A 13,972-nucleotide genomic window follows, 5' to 3' on the forward strand; every position below is an offset into this window, starting at 1 on the left:
AACGGGTAAACCTTTCACAAAAGAACAGGTCGACAGTAAATTACACGTATTTATCTATCTTCCTGCAAAATCTGGACCGATCGCACAAGTGCGAAACATAGAACTGGTGCGCGTAAAAAAACCAACAAAAGACGTGTTTTATGCACGTAAAATTCGAATAAAACTACATTCCTGAAAGCGAGTTTTCAATTACATCGTAAGAATATGTTTTTTTATTTATTTGACATACTTTAAACTGTTTCCGCGCCTTCAAGTGGCGTAAGAAACGAATGTACGTGCTACATTTAGCTCGACTTTAAACCGTCGTATCTCGACAATGAATAAAGATTGTCGGATAAAAAAAATCCTTTGGACTTTATCCATTTATCTACCTTCGTGTAAAATTTGAAGCGATTCGTACGAATTCAAAGTATAGAAATGGTAAGCTCCCTAAACCTCCCAGAAAAATGTGTTTCTTGCACGTGAAATCCAAACGAAGGAAAAATTTTTCAAACAGTTAAAACTTAACTTAGACCAAACTCCGATACACCGGTGGACCAGATTTGAACCATCGGTCTTGCTCCAGTCCGGAGTTATTTAAGGACGACTGTTTTTGCATGTAAGATCCGAACAGGGAGAGTGTTATTGCACACAAAATCCGAACGGCGCATATACAAACGTTGCCATGATCTGAATGTGAATTTCAGACCAATTAAAATCTTTTGCAAAAGGAATTAATCGATTCGCATTTTCCTAGGCGCCAGATGGGGTTTGCCGCTCAAACATTGCTTAATATACTGTAACATAGCTACAGGAAGGCGGTTCTTTGACTGGCTGTACAAATGCTCTGCGCTAAACTAAAATCTTTTTACTCTATGTTCTTAGCTCAAAAAAGGAACGGAGCACCAAATTCCTCCCAAAGTACCATTCTGCACGCAGCCTTTTCATACGTATTTGTTATAGCGCTTCCGTGCTGTGACGATAAATACGAGGGTTGTCCAGAAAGTAATGCACCGCATTTTTTTTCCTTCAACGATTCTTTATTGAACATAATGAGAGTTACACACACGAAAGAATGGTGTTCTATCTAACACTCTATTTTTACAATAATCTCCATCCAGGCCCGCATCTCGTGGTCGTGCGGTAGCGTTCTCGCTTCCCACGCCCGGGTTCCCGGGTTCGATTCCCGGCGGGGTCAGGGATTTTCTCTGCCTCGTGATGGTTGGGTGTTGTGTGCTGTCCTTAGGTTAGTTAGGTTTAAGTAGTTCTAAGTTCTAGGGGACTGATGACCATAGATGTTAAGTCCCATAGTGCTCAGAGCCAGCCATTCTCCATCCAGTTCTATGGCCTTCCCCTACCGCGAAACAAGGGCGTGTATGCCCTCTCGGTACCAATCCTTGTCCTGGTGATGGAACCAGCGCTTCACTCTTTGGATCACGTCTGCATCGTCCTCAAACTGTGTTCCACGAGTGACATCCTTTAAAGGCCCAAACAAGTGCAAGTCGGAATGGGCTAGGTCAGGGCTGTAGGGTGGAAGGGTTAACACTGCCCAATCCTGTTTTGCGATGTGTTCACCACTCTCTGTACTTGTGGGACCGAGCGGTATCGTGTTGCAGCAAAATATCTCCTGGGTTGCTGTGGCGCCGAAGTCGCCGGAAGCGCATCTTGAGTTTTGTTAATGTGTATACATGTGCTTCTGAAGTAGTGGTACCTCTTGGCATCACATCAATGAGGATCACACCTTCACAGTCCCAGAACACGGTGATCGCGACCTTACCGGTGGAAACAGTTTTTCTTCTGTGGAGAGTGGGAATGGGACCATTCCATCACTGTCGTTTTGTTTCGGGCTCAAAATGCTGAACCCAGGTCTCATCACCTGTCACAATCCGGGACAAGGAGGCCCCCCTCAGCTTCAAAACGTTGCAACAAATCAAGACAAATGTTTTTTCTGTGCGATTTGTGATCCACCGTTGGACACCGCGGAACCCATCTTGCGCACACTTTTGAACATTCAAGACTACGGATAATTGCACCAGCACTTCTTTTACTGATTGAGAGATGGAACGCCAACTGCCGAGTTGTAAAACGTCTGTCCTCGCGAATGACAACATCAGCTCGCTGCAACATGTCAGGTGTCACAGCTGTGTATGGTCTCTCCGAGCGCTGCAAATCGTGGAGCTCCACTGAACCGCCTTCAAATGACCTCACCCTCTGTGCCCAGTAACTAACTGCACTTCTGTCGACAGCAAATGCTCCATAGACTTTGCACAAGCGTTTATGGATGTTCCGTGCAGTTTCATCTCTGCACTGAGAAATTCAATGATGGCACGTTGGTTGTAACGTACATTACCTACAGACGTCATTTTGAAACTGTCTTGCAGCTACGCTATCTGTCGGAAGTGACGGAAACTTGGCATGTTCACTCGGGTGACTTCAAATAACACATACGTAAGGTTCACACTCGTAGCATTGTTTTCGGCTGAGAAAAAAAATGCGTTGCACTACTTTCTGGGCAACCCTCGTAGTATCCAAAAATGAATACATCTGTACATACAAAGAAGATCAGAAATAAAATGTTTCACCACATACCCTCAAATTCAAGTTGCTGGTGTCTGCTGCTGAAGCTTCTAAAACTCTGTGTGGCTGTGAATGATATAATGATGCTAAAATTACTTTGCAATCCACCAGCTCGTACGTTTAGACACGTTGGCGATCAAATGATACGTATTGACGAATTACGTAAACGGAGTTTACATGCACGTGTAAAACCCATCCCATGTGCAGTCCGTGGTGAGAAACCACCTGGCAGCATGATTTCCCGTCAGACCAAGTCATCCTGGGGTGCACACTGACTGCGGTGGCGTGGTGGTCTGAGTCGGTAGGTCATTGCACAACCGTAGGATGTTGGGAAACACAGGAATTCTGGATCGCTCAGACCAGCTGAAGTTACCACCATGGGTTCTGATTGACAGACTGATTATGACCATTCCCTAATGTTTTAATAGCTACCGACCTACACTGATGTGGTGACGCAGTGGTAATATGATAATTTTTCATACGATAACAAGACTGGCTAAAACAGCTCTTTATAGGTCGCTAACATAGTTCCAGTCTCTCCCTGAGGTGGCGAGGGAGCGGTAAAGCATTTATCTAAATTAATCCACTCTGAATGTAACACAATTATTTAAATCTCCCGCCCTGCTTATTCCGCAATTGTGTGACATCAAAAAAGAAAGAAGATCAAAATAGAAAGCAGACTAAAAATAGAAAAAGCAGGTCGCTGGTGGAGTCCGAGAAATCGTGGGCGTATACTTTGATTCCTTAAAACTGTTTTGTTGAGAAGGGCACGATACAGATCAAGCTCTTATCTCTTTTGTCGGTGCCTGTCTTGTCCTTCCAATACCATTCCTTTGAAATTATTTTTTTATTTTCGACAAGTAGAACTTATTAATTAGAATTTGGCGGTTGTTACCGTTCTCAAATTTGGTCTTCCGCTTATCAACAACGGATTTTTCTACCAGAGTACTCTGAATTCTAAGTAATCTGATACCACAAATACACAGTACTTTGCCCAGAGTAAATGATTCAATAACAGAATTACTCTGTTTATTGGGAAATGCATTTCAGAATGTAGGCAGGCAGCTGATATGTTTTTGTACGGATTCATGTGAAATTTGGGCTTAACATACATTTTCCTAAGTTTTCTGTGCGTGCAGAACACTTGATGAATACCAGAGAGGCCTAAACGTGCTGGTTACTTTACGCTTCTAGATTTTTGTCTAATAAATACAACGTAAAAATGAAAAATGTTGTCACTTAGTATTTTTAGTCGGGGGTCAATCCCAGTTGTAAAGATAATGAGGGTGACGAATGCCCTGGACATCCCAGAAAATACGCGACAGATGCTTATGTGCAAAAATTAAGCAAATAATTGTTGTCAATCACCGTCAGATGGTTGGTTGGTGCTTATGGGCGTCCCAACGCCGAGGTTATCAGCGAATCACCGTAAGTTGCCGACGAGTACGAGTATCATTTGTCTCATGTAAGTATCTTTTTTCAGGAATATTGGAGGTGAAGCATATGGCAACAAAGTGCCGCGTCTCGTTCAAAACTAGTCCATTAATTCACTAACACAAAGTGGTCCGTAAATCCCATCTTGGAAGAAGGGATATGAAACGAGTCAAGTCTGTAAAGTATCTAACAAGAAATTACGACATGGTAATCTACTGATACCGATAATTATGAGATCCAAAAATATGTGTTTATGTATAATAGGAGAAAAACAGCTACTTTAATAAAAAAAACGCCTATGGTCATCTTCCACAAACAACTGCTGTTTTCATCTGGTACTTGAAACTAAGAATCTACGTACTTGGTACAGCAGTCTATACACTGACAAAATCGAGATCTTTTTAATACGACGTTGCGGTTATGAGATGTTTACATCCCTGAGCAAAAGCAGATAAACTGCGGTAGTGGCTAACGAGGTAAGGCACGCTTTTAATTTATTATTGACTATGTGGGGTTCTCAGTTTTCTGCATGTTGCCCACTGGCAGCCTGTCATATACCGGAACTTCAGTGTCAGTTCCACGTTCCACCCCTGATAATCCACCCAGTACTGCCCGGCCGCCGTGTCGTCCTGTGACAAATACCGTCATATAGATGTGGTATGGAGGAGCATGGTGTTATCACACCATCCTCACAGCCGTTGTCAGCTTTCCAGGCCTTCAGATGTAACTCCTCAATCGACTTCATGAGGGTGAGTGCATCCCGTACAAGTCCACCCACCTGGCAATACCGGGGACTGAAATCAGCCGCACTGTGACTAATAGCCTATACTATTTAGAGAGAAAACAGTGTACGCATTGACATGTAAATCTCATAATACTCAGATCGCTGAGGAACCTTCTGAAAAATGTTCATTTACCAACTTCGCACAGTATTCCAACTGCAGGCTTCTATGGAGAAGTATCTTCCTGATGTTATCTGCGTTATTCCAGATGATTACACCACATGACAGTAGAAAGTGATAGTACGCAAAGGACGTTAACAATCCCGCCTTCCAGCTCTTCACACTAAGAGAGATTTCTAAGTTAAAGTCAGACAGAACTGAGCTATTAACATACGCACGAGCCAGTGTCATAACAACTGCAGAATGAACATTGCTGAGGAGTTACTCAGTGAAGTTCACAAAGACGAAGCTCTGCTGAAACGGTTCATTACTGCTGATATGGATTTATGCGTATGAAATAGAAGTCCGGTCGGATCAATTGAAGCTTCGTAGAGAGCCAAGGACGGAAAAAAAGCTCGTCAAGTTCGATCGAACCTAAAACTTCTGGTCACCGTGTTTGTCGGTTTCAACAGTGCAAGACGAGGAGAACAGAGCAAGTGCCATTATCTGGGTTTCCCAGAAACTTCGTTCGGTGGAAGAGAGGTCAAAGTAAGCGAACACGCGTCACCGCTTACCCGTAGATAATCGACCGTTTCTGAAAAAACGACGGTCAATGTCTTAGAGATACTTTATGTGCCTTTTAGAGAGTAAATAATTCAAGCGAAGCGATGGCGGAGCGGTTTTACACTTTTCAGCCCCGTGTTCGAAACCCAATTATTATTTTTATGTTTGTTTTTCATGTAGCTACCCACCTCCAGTTTATACTGATATAATGTTAGTCTCATTCGTCAACTATTTGTACGTCTGGTGAATGAATTTAAAAAATCTGTGAATGAACAACAAAATTATTTGGAATCGTTTTCGCCTAAAATGGTGTGGTGTACCTTGATTGATGATCGACTGCAGTTTTCGGTAAAGTCATCCGTTATGCGTGATTTGCCGCAAAATTGCTTCCATTTAAAATCTTTAGCAGTGTTAAAGATATTTCTTTTCCGAATGAGATTCATACGAAGAAATTGACTGTGGCAAACATGTCTTCGCGCGATCCGTGTTCGGATTTTCTACGTTTATATTTCCACGAGCGACATAATCGATGGGCACACATCACATCTTACTGAAGAATGAACATAAGAATAAAATATAAGGTTAGTATAAGAACTGAAATAACAATGAAATATGATAAAATCAGAATTTAAAAAGATTTTAACCCCTGAAAATACCATACATACATATATTCCATAATAAACGCATGCCACTTATTGTGAAATAGAGTTGCAAATTAATATAACTCCATTGTGTAACCCAACTTGGTAAGAAACACTCGTGTAGTAACTTTCTATGTAGGTGGGTAGATAAATGAAAAAAATGAAATAATATAAATACAATAAATAAAAGCAATAATCGGGTTTTGAACACTGGGCGCAGAAAGTGGAAGGCCGCAACGCTAGCCACTGTGCCATCATTTTGGCGAAAATTTTCGGGTGCTAAAAAGCATATAAATTATGTCGAAAACTTTGATTTCGTTTTGTCAGAAACTGTCGAGTGTCTACGGATAAGGTGGGACATGTGTTCACTTATTTTGACCCCTCCTTCACCGAGCGAAGTTTCAGGGAAATTAGGTAATGGCATTTGCCGCGTTTTTCTCCTGGGTAGTTGCGACCTGGTCACACTGTCAATAAGGAGGAATAGCTGGAAACAATACGTTGTTGGCGTGAAGTAGTCTGAAGGAAACATACGGATTTGCCTACATCTATATCTATTCAGCTAAGTACAATATGTGGTTTATTGCAAGTGCTAGCTTAACTCTTGAAGTTTCTTGGGACATGCTTCTATACGTGCTCTCACAGCATCTGATTTTCTCTCTTTCCTGTTACAGGTGGCGTAATTTAGGAGTGCTTTTGTCACAATGGTGTCTATGAAGGAGAAAGAGCAATGCGTTTTGTGGTTTCATTAAACACGCTCGCCTATACAGTTCAGCGATAGTTTCGAAGTGCCTATGGTCAAGATCCGCCAGATGTGGAGAGCACCAAAGCGTTGTCTCAAAACATCAAAGAGACTGGCAGTGTTGGCTACAAGACGACAAGAGATATACCGGGAGTGGGTAGCGACGCTTGATATCGTGCATACAGACTTTCAACGTATTCCGCTGAAATCTACACGTCGTGTTTCTGGAGAAACAGGCATACCTCAGAGCACTGTGGTGAAGATTTGACACAAACGGCTGCATATCCATGTAGCTCTTGCAAGTTACGCAGCAAGATGATGCACCCAGATGTACCGAGTTTGTTGGGAACATGCTGGAACGAATCGATGCAGATAATGACTGCCTTAATAAAGTTTGTTTATCCGATGAAGCGACTTTTGATATCTCTGGGAAAGTAAACAGACAGATGTCCTGATCAACGGATCGGAGAATCCACCTATCATGACACAGAAGATAAGGGACAGTCGAAAAGTGAATGTCTGGTGTGGATTACTGCACATCACGATTCTTGTACCGATCTGTTTTACTGAGCCTACCATTACGGCAATAGTTTATATGCAGATGTTGTAACTCTACGTTGTAGCTCAGTTACAAGAATTTCAACATGGGTAGTGTTCCAACAACATGGTGCACCACTACGCTGTTCGCCAGTTCTTGGATGAAACTTTTCTGGACAGATGAATCGATAGATACGGTATGATATCATGACCACCATCTTTACCAAACATTACATCTCTTGCATTTTTTTGTGTTTTAAGTTAAGGATGAACTGTTTAGTTCCTGATTTGCAAACTTTTACGACATTAGTCGAGATTCTTTAGGGGCGGAGACGGATAAGACGTTGGGAAAGAAGTAAACGTAAACACCACTCACGGTTTTGGAAAAAGACATGAGGAGAAATTGAGTACTAGGTATATCTTCTAGGAGCAACAAACGTAATGCACGTTATGTGCTGTTCGAGCACATGTGGAAATTTATCGATAAAGAGTTAAGCTACCATTTGCATAGTTTCTTATAAAAAAATTACTGTAACACTGATCGAAACAAACTAGTGACGTTTCATCGTTGGTATCAATACAAATTTCTACCGCAGTGGACATAACTGCAGCTGTTACACCTGTCGCTCCTTCGCTTCTTCGGCAGTCGGTTACTTTTCTGATGATGACAATGCTATCGAAAACTCGAATCTTCATCGAGAATAAGCGTCACAAGTGAAAATAGAACATTTAATACAATGAATCGTCGCGTAAGTCTTCGGGGTTATATAACGTCTATCTTTCTAATTATGTTTTTATCGAACACTAGTTGACAGAAGCCACGGTAAATTAACTGTAGGGAATGTTTCAGTGAATGTTGGGCGTCGTTATACAGAGATAAAGAATATATGAACATACCGTAGCATGCGTCGTACCTAAATAGGTAGGAGTAGACGAGCGCACGACTTCCCCCGTGAGTCACGTCTGGACACGCCTTGAGTGTGAGTCACGGCAGAAACGTCAGAAGCAGGCACGAAAGGCAGTTCAAGTACAGGTGCATAAAACAGGGCCCTGCCGCTTCGGCAGTCGACAGCCTGTGTAAAATCTAAATTCATTACAGGTATGGTAGAATGCAGTACCAATTTTGGTAGAAAATACGCCGATATCTCGTTTCTTTCGAAAGCTGTTAATTGGTATAAAATTATCCCTTTGTAGTATCATCCACGAAATGCAGTAATTAAGGGCCAACGCTTCTTTCAGTGTTGTGGTACTCGATGTTCAGAACAGTGTTAATTTACTGTTCCTAATTTTTTGCCTACACTCAAAGGCAAAAAAGTTCAACACCCAGGAGGAGAGTAGGAAATGAAACGAAACTCGAGTCAAATTTACATAGAAGTCGGCACTATGAGCCCATTTATCAGTATGGCATTATACTCCCTCTAGGCAACATACTTACAGTGATTCGGTTGGGAAGGATGTCATATATCCCGTAACATCCTTGCCTGGGCAAGCTGTCTCACAATTGTTGTCCCTGTTCCTTCAAATCCCTAACGCTGGCACGAAATTGACGTCCGAGCTGGTCTCTCACGGTTTCTATTGTGGACGGATCTGGGAATCTCTCTGGCCACGGGAACACCTGAACATCACTCAGGCAGTTCGTAGAACTGGATACTGTCGCATCAGGGAACAGCTGTTGCGCCGTCTGAGTTCCCTCAGTGACTACCAACCGTGACCTGAAATTATACCAGGTGGCTCGCCACAAGATGGCGTCAGAAATAACACCGCTCTACCTATCCAAAACGTTTCGTCACTATACCAGTTCATGTGGGGAAGTGCTGAACCGCGATTCGTCGCTGAACACTGCGCGATGCCATTCGTCAGCAGTCCGTGCAGTGGTCACGGAACAACTGTCCTGTTAACGGCCAGCCTACGCATGGGACGGTAATTCCCGTCCGTCTGGCGCTACCAATGGCGCAGGATGACGCAGAATGTTGGGGGAAGTTCATTACTTGTCCTCTGACAGCAGGCTCACATGTGAAGCGACTATGGTTCAAATGGCTCTGAGCACTATGGGACTCAACTTCTGAGGTCATTAGCCCCCTAGAACTTAGAACTAGTTAAACCTAACTAACCTAAGGACATCACACACATCCATGCCCGAGACAGGATTCGAACCTGCGACCGTAGCGGTCTCGCGGTTCCAGACTGCAGCGTCTAGAACCGCACGGACACTTCGGCCGGCGAAGCGACTATGATGTGTTTAGCGCACAATACGGCGATCCTCCCTTGTGTTGGTCAGGCGTGGTAAGCTGACAATACGATGTTGTAAATCGTCTTAGATGGTCGAAGTTTGTACACGTACTTCACCTTTAAGCTAACGCAAGAGAAAAAATTTCAGTGGCATAAAATCAGTCGAACGTGTAGACCAACTGATAACGAAACCACACAATTTCTGAGACTTTACTGATTTTATGTATATAGACTGAAACGGTGAGTGAAACTTTTCTACCAAGGCCGAGAATCGAAACCACGTCTCATGCTTACTAGGTACGTGCGTCAGCCACTACGCCACCTTGCCACTACGGTTTACACAACTACTCTGATTACCCTGCTACACCCCCCTCCCCAATTCAAATTCTCACTGCCACCCCAGTCTACTCTAAATTCCCCTTACACACGAACAGAATTTCCAAGGCTCTCCAAGTTCTGGAACAGCACCTCAGCATCAAACTGGAGGTTTCAGCCTGAAACCCAGATGCAGGTACTTATACAAATCCAATGGCATAATTTCAGCGACTTTACTGGTTTCACACACATGTCATTTTATGTATATAGACTGAGGCACCTAAGTTTCAGGCTGGATACCCCGTTTACGTTCAATGCTGCGGTGCTTTTGAGAGTTTATGATCTTCCTCGGCGTCTCTTGCAAAAAACGATGATCTCCGAGGACCCCAATGAAGAACGTGTTACTTTAAATAACAGTTTACGACAACCTTCTGGAAAAATCATCATTATAAAACTTCTCAAAGAAAGCCATCGATTACATGTCCAAATCAAATAACTCCTAAGTTATAAATGTTGTAATTGCTCCGAAACTATGAATCTCGTTTTTAAACAGTGAAACAACGTCGAATTCGCCTCTTTCGATGTGCAATACTTGCAGGAGAAATTACTATAGATTCATTTTTAAAAAAAGGAAAAAACTTGTGACTGAAATCTCTGCAATTAATATGGCTATTCAAATTGACTATACCTCATTTAGTGATCACTTTTTCACAATAAATCTGGGTAAAAACACAATTACAATATCTTAACTGTTTCTGAAGTATTTGAGATGAACATCTTTCCTCAATAACATTTGCACCTTTAATATTGAAATGTTATTGACATCGTCTAAAACATACGAATCTTTGTTTTGCTAACAAAGTGATACGAATTACTCGCATTGTGCAGCCAGCCCTTTGTTAATTTTCTGATTTTGTCACAGGAGTTTCTTTTATTGATATACCGGTATACAGTACTTTTGTGTCTGTGCTGAAATATTATTAACAAAATATTTCGTTTCAAAGGTGGATTCTACGTTACAGTGATTGGCGTGTAGCGTAGCTCGAGGACCAGGTTAGCCTGACAGCTGATAGTTTCGTTTTCTATTACGTACTGTTTACCAGCGTCCAGAGCGCTGCAGTATTCAAGGTGCTAAGGGTATAAGAGCAGATATTTTTCTTGGTGACTGAGGACGTTGTACTGAACAATATTACATCAGTATTTACTTCATTCGCAGACTAATTATTATAGCTATTATGAGTAGTACGTTTCTAAGTTAGTTAGTGCCTATAAGTACAGTGGCATGAGGAAGCTATCAAAGCTTATTTTCCTCTGGGCAGCAGGTCAGGTGTTGGCATGTGGACGCAAAAAGGTTTGTCAATACTGACAGGTGTAGTCAACTTAATGGTGCAGTTACGACTGTGCAGAAAACATAAGGTGAACTCACTGTATAATACATCAATATCAGAGACACCAGGATACTGCAAAGCCAATAAATTAAAATTCAGTGTGAAATTGTTTAGTATGTCTTTGTGTGTACTTGCCCCTACACGCAAAGCGTTTTTCTCCAAAAATTCGGTCTGATTGCACTCTGGCATCTAGTATGTTAAATAACATCAAAAATAAATTATTTGGAAAGAATGACGTACTGTATTGAAGATAAAGTGATCACTTACGTTCTTTTATTTTTATCTTTTTGATATGTTATGAGGATTTCTCAAGCCGTTCATTTTTATAAAATAATTACCATCTTCGGACTGACAAAAGGTAAAAAGAGGACACAAAGAATGATTGTATAACCTACAGTCTGCCAAGTAATTACCTACGTAATGATAAAAAAGAAGAAATTTGTAGTAAACAACAAAACGGAAACAGCTTGCAGTTTATGTCTTTAGGTACGGTACGACTTCATTCTTTCTTATTCTTACGCAGGTAGTAAATTTCCAGATTGTATAGATTATACAATGATTCTGCGTGTCCCCCATTTTATCTGTTGCAAATCTAAAGGTGACCACTGGATTGTTGTGACCAGTCTAATTTCTTGAGGCTTTACTAAACCGTTAGTAGAACAATACAAAAAGGTCAAATATGCCCTAATAAATAAAATTAGCTTCGATATGCCATAATGAAAAAAACGAAATCCCCTTAATTCTTACCACTACCACGTGAATAGCAGGCGATACCAGACGGTAATAAACCGCACCTCTCTCTCTCTCTCTCTCTCTCTCTCTCTCTCTCTCTCTCACTCAATTAACACACACACACACACACACACACACACACACACACACAGGGCAATCCACACTAATAAAAGGAGTGGGCAACAACGGTATAGTTTTTTTATAAAACGAAATTACTTGAAGAGGGGAAATATAAAAAGTTCTGAGTGCCGTTTTTTTCCACAAAACTGGTTTTCTGTGATATTGTGTTCTCGGTACTCTCTTTCACGTTCTTAGGGTTGTTCTAAGTACCTACTCGCGGAGAAAATGTTTCATAAATTCATTACTAGATGGCAAACGGACTTTGGGCCAAATAGTGCTCGCCTCTGGAGTTTCATGTGACATGCGTTAAAGTCTTTGTTCAGCAAGATTCTTGAATACGCTAAAGCTGTGAACCGGATCCACGTAACTCCAATCAATACAACTGACTTCTTTGGTTTTCAAGACTGTTGTCAATGCAGTCTGATTAAAGTGTCTCATACTCCAGCACTTGAAATACCTATTAAAAATTCTTACTGTGAAACAGAAGAATGGAAAAATGCCAGAGTATTCAGAAGAGGAAAAACGATGGCTGATGAATGAAATGCCGTACTTTATCTGAACGATCGGTCATGTTTACCAGTTGCAAAACATATCGACCTGTTTACGACGTTGCCATTTCATCTTCAACTGCACAGGGAATTCTGTAGTAAACTTCGCAACATCTGATCCCAAGAGTGGAGTTGTGTCAGAAACAGAAGTCAGTTCTGAGAGGCTTTCTTCTCGGATTTAATTTTGTTATACCCTTGCAAAAAATTTACGAGGTATAAGAAAAGGTTTTTGTTGAGTATAATTCTATTAGTTAAAAAATTACTGCTGTGTTTCTTCACTTGTGTTATTACAAATAAAGCCTAGCGCTTCAGTATTAGTGGCACTTGAAACAGAAACTTTCTTACGGACTGTCAGAAGCAGTCACTTCTGTAGCGTTTGACCTAGAACTTTTATAATACATTATTCGTTTTCTAATTTTTCTTATTATTGTTTGCAGCGATGAGGTGAACAGCATAATTCTGAGATGTCAGAACACATTCTCAAGTTTTCAGATGCATAGAAGTTATGTACAAAATGTGATACATAATTTCTGGGTCTCCTAACAATTGTGTAATTTGGTGATTTGAGCGTTTGACATCGCCACTGTTCGTTTGATGGCTGTAATTGAAAATAAACACGTTCAGTAGTAAGTTGAGGTGGTTGTTAAGTTAATTACTTAACAATTCTTCCGCAGTCGCAACGGAAACGTCGCTATATCATTGGTTATACCGCTCCGGCTTCATAACTTGCTATGACCGCTCGCATGACGCGTTACCGACGTAACACTATGAGCGTTAGAGCGCCGTCGACCCCTCATAAAGCTGCACCAAAAATTTTTGGAGGATGGGTGCGAAAGCGTGTGAATTGTATAGATGTTGAGGACTAGTATTTAGAGAAACAACAGAACGACTTGAACCAAAAATACGCTATTGTGAAACCTTGGAAAGGCAAACCTTGTAAACCTGGAGCGCACGGCTCGCGACTCCGCGCTGCTGGAGAGGGGTCGGTGCAGCTCGGCTGCCGTCGGCGCTCCAGCGGCGCTCCTGGAGTCCAGCCGGTGCGGCGGCGGCGGACGGTCTGGGCACCCCATACTTCCAGCCGGTGGTCACTGACGCCCAGCCGACGGTATTGACCCACCGTCGCTGTGGTGACCGCGCCGAAACACGCACCACTTACAGCGTACACCCGCCCGCTCCGGGAACGGGCTGCATTTCCAGCGATACGCTATCTCGTGCGATTACGCCAGAGTCGAGTGGAAAGATCACAGCGTGGAAGCACACGCGACAGGTGTCGGAGGTTTCTCCTCTC

General features: G+C 42.1%; 1 long non-coding RNA gene across 1 annotated transcript in view; it reads right to left on the reverse strand.

Annotated features, from left to right (window-relative positions):
* LOC124544695 overlaps nucleotides 1–13,726 on the reverse strand; it is a 70,297-nt gene extending 56,571 nt beyond the window's left edge. The window contains exon 1 of the long non-coding RNA XR_006967556.1: nucleotides 13,618–13,726. This is a non-coding gene — a long non-coding RNA (uncharacterized LOC124544695). The remainder of the gene's footprint in view (nucleotides 1–13,617) is intronic.
* Between the last annotated feature and the right edge of the window lie 246 nt (nucleotides 13,727–13,972).

Source organism: Schistocerca americana, chromosome 8 (assembly GCF_021461395.2).
Source record: "Schistocerca americana isolate TAMUIC-IGC-003095 chromosome 8, iqSchAmer2.1, whole genome shotgun sequence".
NCBI lineage: Eukaryota > Metazoa > Arthropoda > Insecta > Orthoptera > Acrididae > Schistocerca > Schistocerca americana.